The sequence below is a fragment of the Corella eumyota genome, chromosome 6 (genome assembly GCF_963082875.1).
Source record: "Corella eumyota chromosome 6, kaCorEumy4.1, whole genome shotgun sequence".
Taxonomy (NCBI): Eukaryota; Metazoa; Chordata; class Ascidiacea; order Phlebobranchia; family Corellidae; genus Corella; species Corella eumyota.
This window is the reverse complement of record NC_137495.1, coordinates 15,150,644-15,159,182: the sequence shown is the minus strand read 5'-3', so window position 1 is coordinate 15,159,182 and position 8,539 is coordinate 15,150,644.

Genomic DNA, 8,539 nt, shown 5'->3' with positions numbered 1-8,539 from the left:
GCCCCTGATTACAATCTAAATGGCTTATTTCCTGCCTAAAAGTTACTGATTTTTGCTATTTTAAATAAAAAAATGTTACGACGATGCTTAAATTTAAGTTATCGACTTTATATTTAAGTTGTGCTTAAATTTAAGCTTAAGCATTCGTGTTGACACTGGTTTTTAGGGAGCTAGAACAGCGTCCATAGCAACGTGATATAAATACGTTCCATGTCTTGCAAAAACAGTTTTATGGACATAAATCACAACCACAAAATCAAATGTAGCCTGCACTTTAAAAAAAACTGTTTTTAATTAACACTAAGGCCAAAAAGAAAGTTGTTTTAAGTAAGTTAAGTACTATAAACTACTTTCCAAGCTACTTCGCACACTAGGACCAAAGTAGCTACGTTCGGCCTTAAGAAAACAGTAGATTATAACTTGCGTTAAATTATAAACTCACAACTTATTTACTACTTGGAAAAACATAAAAACGTCTTTCAACAAGTAGTAAACCCCATTTGGGGCTGAAAATGTAAGAGAAAGTCAGCACTGGAAAATAATAAAACTGAAATACAAAATCGGTAAAAAATTGTGATCCAGTTTAGCCTTAGAACCTGTAGAATTTAAAAAAACATCAATATTGCAATATTGGACATATTTTAATAAAAAAAACGTTTTTCCAGTCAAACAACGACTGAAGACCGAGTACAAACATAAGAAAAACCCACATAATTATTTTCATACCGGTTCGCGGGATTTTTACAATGTCAATTTTTAAAATTACAAAACTTTTACTTTTAGATTAATAAAAAATTTAAAACTGTCGCAGACCCTTTATTGTTACACGACGCATAATTAAGTTTTGTAACGAGCTATGACGTCACAAAACAATTAGAATAGGGATTGTTTAAACAATGATTTGCTTGGTTATTATCATCTAGCTTGTAAACAACACACAACTTTTAAAAACAAGTTTTGGCGATTTTAATTAAAACATTTTTAATAAAATAAACTTTTTTAAATTAATTAACACCAATTAATTAAAAACTGTTTCTAAACTTTAAAAATTTAAACAAAATAAATTTTCGTTTTAAATTTAAGCTTACCAGATCATTTCCATTATTTTGGATGAACTGCATATCTGATGTACTGGAACCATAAGATATCTTAAAGCTGGTGAGCCAATTATTACCATTGTAACTTCCTTGTGTCACAACTCCTGTCACTTGAGTTGATGTCTTGAGGTCAATTTGGATCCATTCCCCAACCCTGTCTATTAATTAAAACAATGTTAATGTTTATTTTCCACTAATTACAAAAGTTGTGAAACTTTATTATAAGATAGAAAATAATTCCAACAACTCACTTCGTTTAGGTATCCAACCATTGGCATGAGCATCCAACCTTGCTTTATGTGGTAATAAGTTGTTGTTATAATAAGAACTAGCTGTGATGTCACTATCCGGTATTCTTCCATCTTTTAACCCAAGTCCACATACACTAGCTATAAATATTTAGGTTTATTTAGAATTAATCTTATAAGTTGGCATGATTTAGCTTAACTCTTAAATATTTAAATTGTAAAATTAAATATTACAAAATGTTTATAAATTGTTATATTGTCTGCTTACTGTTAGAACCTCGTAACTCAAAATTTGACAACAAATATAAATTTAGCGGAATTTAAAAAATGATTTTATTTGTAATTAAAAATATCTTTTTATTAATTTATCATTTGATTTTTGAACTTTAAATAACCTTGTATTTTAAGTAAAAAGATCGAGTGGTTAAAGTTTTGTTAACATACAAATGTTGTTAAATTAAAACTGACATAATAACTAAATATCGGGTGTTAATATAATAATGTAGGAAAAGCACTTAGCATCGCAATCAGTTACGCTGCAAATGCTTTCCTAGCCTCAAAACAGCTGTGGTGCTGGTTCACAAAGAACGGCAAAAATCACCTGCATTGACAGCCGTGATGTAATTTTCGCCGTGAAACTGGGGGTATCAAAAACAAAAATATTTACAAACTTTATCAACACTATCAACCAGAACCAACCCATTATGAAATACAAAAAAGGGGTCGACTGAAAATGAAGGAACGGAAATTGAAGGAACGGAAAATGAAGGAACGGAAAATGAAGGAACCGGAAAACGAAGGAACCGGAAAATGAAGGAACCGGAAAAGGAAGGAACCGGAGAATGAAGGAACCGGAAAATGAAAGAACGGAAAATGAAAGGACCGTAGAATGAAAGAACGGAAAATGAAGGAACCGGAAAATGAAAGAACGGAAAATGAAAGGACCGTAGAATGAAAGAACGGAAAATGAAGGAACAGGAAAATGAAGGAACCGGAAATTGAAAGAACCGGAGAATGAAGGAACGGAAAATGAAGAAACCGGAAAATGAAGGAACCGTTAAATGAAGGAACGGAAAATGAAGGGACCGGAGAATGAAAAAACAGAAAATGAAGGAACCGGAAAATGAAGGAACCGGAAAATAAAGGAACCGGAGAATGAAGGAACGGAAAATGAAGGAACCGGAAAATGAAGGAACCGGAAAATGGAGGAACCGGAAAATAAAGGAACAAAAAATAAAGGAACCGGAGAATGTAGGAAAGTGAAGTGGCGGAATCCTAAAAAAAAAAAAAGAAGAGGCGGAATCCTAAAAAATAAAAAATTCCGCGTCCCCCAAAAAAGAATACGTAAGAACCTCTTCTCAGGCAAAATAATAACTTTCGTTCTGTGAACCCAAATAACTGTGCAAACTCGCTGCCATCCTATGCGGTTAAAAGCCGTACAAATTTATTAACAATAAGAGAATTACAGAGAAGCAATATTTATATGTATTGGTTATAGAAAAGGGTATGAAAACTAAGAAATACCTTTTTATTCAAGGACAGATCTAATTACCCATAAGGTAATTAGAATAACCAAATATATTTCGTCATTATATTAAAATAGTCAAACATTGTATAGACGCTATCTATGTACATATCAACGCCCCAATTTTGGATTTAGGTTATATCTTAATAACATTTCCTGTTGTTGTTTAGTTTTTACTATATAGTAAAAACCTATAAAAAAAACATTATCAATAGTGACATAGTTTTTCTATGTATGCGTCAGATTTTTGATGTATTTTTTCCTGAATCTTGTGATTATTAATTAATTTGATATAGAATTACCATCCATTTTAAATGACAGTGAAACGTACAGCTATGTAATGTAGTTTTGTATTATTTAACCCAGTATATTATTTATTTTCGCATCGCAGAATAATTTAGTTTGTGTCTATTATGTACCATTTGATTAAGGTGTTGCTTTACGTGGAAGGCGAAGTTGTGAGTGTGTTGTATTTTTGATAATTGTGATTGTGGAGAAAAGAGTTAGTGTATTTTATATGATAATGATGTTAGTTTAGAAATGATTTATCGTAATGTAATATTGTAATATTATCGCCCCTATTTTTGTATATATATTGTTACCAATAAAGTATGTTAACCAGAATTGTATTTGAATAAGGTTTTACCTAGGAATATATTTAAGTATTTTAATACATTACTGGACCTTTCTGTCACCTTAACCCAATTCCCTACAATAACTAAATATCAATGATAAAATTAATTTTACTGATAAGTTTTAGCACTTTAAAAATGCCACTGTATTAAGTATACTTGTTTATATAAGGAACGATGTTAATAAACCATACAAAATATACTTGCAAGGTTTAAAAAGTTATTTAATTGTCTTAAGATTGCTTTTATTTTAGTTTTGAGGTTCTACCAGTAAGCCGATGATATTATCATTATTTAACAAATGTAAAGTAACCAAAATACCTTTTATTTGGGGGAGAATTTTTTCTATCTCCGACACGACCTCCCCATCGCAAGAACACTCGCCAGTAGCCCCAACTGACCCTTTGGGGCCAATTTCACCCCTGAAACCTTGTTCACCTTTAACGCCAGGACCCCCAATTGCCCCAATTTCACCCTTGGGACCTATGGGGCCAATTTCACCCCTGAAACCTTGTTCACCTCTAACGCCAGCGCCCCCAACTGACCCAATTTCACCCTTAGGACCTATGGGGCCAATTTCACCCATGAAACCTTGCTCACCCCTGGCACCAGGACCCCCAATTGCCCCAATTTCACCCCTGAAACCTTTTTCACCTTTCTCCCCAGCTGGGCCAAGCTTTCCTGGTCTACCTTGTTTAGTTTCAGAAGGTTCATGAGCAGATGCAGTGGGACATGCACTAAAACAAACTTGGTTGTTTTGGGATGCAGCTAAGCATAACCAGAAGCACAAAAACATAAATATTTTCAAACTCATTTCGGCAAGTTTCAAGTTACAATTGTTTTATTCTAAACTCATTTAACAAGCTGGTTATAATTTTGTTATTAATATTTATCACAAATAATTGAAACACTATGACGTAACAATGATAGAAAATACTTTTTCGAATTGTTATCCATTAAGATTTGAAGCGGCAGTAACTTAAACTGTTTGAGTGTTAGTCTCTGACTGTTTGAATGGAAATGTAAAGTCGCCTCATTTTTCTCTAATATATAGACTTACAGTCAGAAGCTTTACGTTATCTACTTATGACAATTCTCAATTAACTTAATAACCAAACAACGTTAATATTTGTAAACTTAAACAATTTTATCTAGTAACGCATTCAAATATCTTTTGAAACGGTAATTTAATTGTGATGTCATAATCTACTAAAGTGACGACAAAGCCCGCTATAGTTTAATTGTGATGTCATAATCTACCGAAGAAACGACAAAGCCCGCTATAGTTAAATTGTGATGTCATAAACTACTAAAGTGACGACAAAGCCCGCTACCGGAGCCGCAAAGCGAGTCAGCTATTGTGCCATGCAACGAGGTTTCCCATAACAGCGTTAAAAATGTGAAACGTTTCAAGATTGTGCCAGTTAAAGTGTGGGGCAACAATCAAAGTAATTTTGTGAACGCTTTTCTGGGTGACGGTTCAGATACAAGTATTTGTACTGCAAGCCTTGCAAAGAAATTGGGAGGAGACAAAGTAACGAGCTATTGTGGCATGCAACGAGTTTTAAAATTACGTTTTCGAGATAAAAATCTTTAAAAAAAGAAATATTTAAAAAATTAACATATATATTTATCTTAACAACCGGTTAAAACTTTTTTAACTATTATACTTTTCGCCAAATTTTATTTTAAATATCGGTAAAATATGTTCTTGCGTTAAAAGTATACGCGGGCTTAACGCTGCAGGCTCCCCGTAGTTTAATAAAAAATTTTGCAGACCGAAAGCTATTAGTCGTAAAATTTTGCAGGCCGAAAGCTATTAGTCGTAAAATTTTGCAGGCCGAAAGCTATTAGTCGTAAAATTTTGCAGGCCGAAAGCTATTAGTCGTAAAATTTTGCAGGCCAGAGGCACCCGTCTTTAATCCGTTTATAAAAAGGTTTTTGAAACAAAAATCTTCAAAAAAAAATAATATTCTAAAAACTAACATATGTCATTAACGTAACAACCAATAAAAACTTTTATATATACTGTACTTTATGCAAAATTTTTATTTTAAATATCGGTAAAATATGGTCTTACGCTGACTTTATTCATGGGAATTTCATTGCCGACTCCCCGCCGTTTTTTGCAGGACAAATCTTCTGGCAACTTTTTAAACGTTTCATTCTTTGTGTTTTAATATATAAATTGATATACATTAACACGGGCAATAACTAATAACATATTTATACACATTCTCCAGTGTAAAAAATGATAAAGTAATGCTTTTTCTTCAAATATTGTTTAGAAATACGGCCCTATTTCGCAAAATACGTGATATCATAATGCATCGTCTTGCGTCACCTAAAAGCGCGCGCTTTCAAATTATTTTTTTATAGGTTTTAGTTTGTAAAATTAAAAAATAAATTGACACGGGAAAAGAAAGATAACATGTTCTTGCACATTATTCTTTAAAAAAACTATTAATTTACTGCTTATTTTATTTCAAATACTGTCTAAAAAACTGTATAGGAATACGCGAAAATAAAATTTTTCGCGGTAATTAAAATGCAAAATCCCCGCTGTTCTAAAAAAAATCTTCGGGCTGAAGTGTCTGGTTACCTTTTTGGTCAGTTCGCTGGACGTAAAAACTTATAAAAAAGTAAGGCCGAAGTAAGGTTTAACATATAATTAGACTTTCGCTTCCATACTCAATTTGTTAATTATATACTTTGTAGTTTGTGTTTCGTATCATATAGTTTGTGTCGCATTTTTGTTTCAATAAAGTGTGGCCTTCTTATCGATGCCCATCTTTACAGCGTACTCTATTGGGGTTAATAATTGTTTAAGCCATACTAGGAGTTTATTAGATCCTACATTATTCAAGATATAAACTGCAGTCAACTAATCAAAAATTTCGCCAGATTCATCTCGCGGTGCTGCGATTTTTTAAAATTATTCCTCCTTTCTAGTTATATAGCCCATAAGCCACCTCTGTTATCTACACTTCAAAAATAAAATATAATCTGACAACAACCTTACGTTAAAATAAAATTAAAATGTACGACCCTGAGCCCCACTGTTTAAAAATAGGTTTTGTTTATAAATTCTGGTATTTTTACATAAAGTAATTCTATAACTATCTTAACCACTTCAGCCTAGCAATCAAAATGCGATCCCAGCAAAAGAACGCTCGTTTATAAATGCTGGTTTGAAACAGGTAGAAAAAGGCAATCTTTAAATTTAGGAGAATTAGTCACAAGTTTTTTTTGAATATATCTTTATCCTCGATTTGGAAGGTCGATTGCGCGAACTAAACATAGAGTTACCCAGTCTCGAGTTGCATTTAGCAGTTTGGGATAATATATATTATAATTGCCCGGTAGTTATGCTGCTGATTAAGTGCTGACTCAGCAGGAGTTTATACCGTTTATATCGCCTTACTCAAGGGTGCTATAGCATAGGAGCAGTGGGAATTGCCACGATCTCCTGGTGGTGCAGCAAGTGTTCTTACAACTACACCACGCTGCCAAATGTTTAATAATTAACAATAATTATTATTGTTACAAATTAATTAAAAACCAAAAAAAACATTTAAAAAATTGTCCTGTTGTTAGGACATCGAACTAAAATTAAAAGCAACAAATGTAAATAATTTAAAAACCAAACCAACTTTAAACAACAAAATTTTAAGTTAATTTTATTACATTTTAAAGCAGTTAGTTATCCAATACCAAACAACTTGGTTGTTTACATTAAACTGAGTATTTTCAACATGGTGGCGTCAGTTAAATATGACGCAAAACCTAATGACGAATATTTATTTAAATTGTAAGCGAATATGCTATAAGGTTGTTGAACTTGGTTAATCATTTATAATATCGATAAATAAAACTCGTTGGTATCAGCTAGGACAAATATTGATGGCTGAATAACAGGAAGTTATTTATAAAACTTGATGTTTTTATAAGGTCAATATCAGCTGTGATTACAAATATTCTACAAAATATTTACGCAATGTTTGCGAAATTCTCAGTAAATTTGTGTTTACTGAATTGCAACATTTTGCAGACCTTGAACTAAAGTCAATATAATAAACATGTTGTTTACATGTTTATAATTATTTACTAACTTTAAGGCTTTACACGAATGCTACAAAATGCCAGCAGTGAGAATCAAACCCAGAATCTCGGGCCTTGCACAAATGCTACAAAATGCCAGCAGTGGGAATCAAACCCAGGATCTCAGGCCTTACACGAATGCTACAAAATGCCAGCAGTGAGAATCAAACCCAGAATCTCGGGCCTTGCACAAATGCTACAAAATGCCAGCAGTAGGAATCAAACCCAGGATCTTAGGCCTTACACAAATGCTACAAAATGCCAGCAGTGGGAATCAAACCCAGCCTTTTCAACCAAAAATCAATTTATAGAAATCATGTCTTTAACATTTAAATATTTTAATAATTGTAAAAGCATAGTTGCATAAAAACAAAAAAACTTTCTACAGTATTTTAATAATTAGTAATGTGCCGATCGCCGTTTTTTTCGGATCAGATCACGATCTAACGTGACCGAACAATCGGTAACTTTATCGTCACTAAATACATAAAAAATTGACCCTGTATGTTAAACACTTCTACTTATTCACAAGTTTGAATATTTAACCGTAATATTCAGTATAATTTACAAGAACTAAAAACAATTTTACCAGCGCGGAAATAAAGCGCTGTAAAAGTTTATGGAAATCTATATGGTTAAGGCAAGTGCGTGTTTATTTGTGACGTAAAATTAAATGTGACGTAATTACCGATCTGCCGATTTTGGACCTTGATCGGGTGATCGCAAAATACCTTCAAAAATCGGCGATTTACGATCACCATTTTGATCGGCACATCACTATTAATAATTTGCATTTTCGAAAAATAATCTTAAAAAATAGATGATATCAATTTTATAGTTTTCAAAAATTTTAAAAGAAGTAACAAAAACAAAATATATTTCAGAAATATAAAACAATAATAATTTCTCATAAAATATGGAGTAGTTATTGTAGAA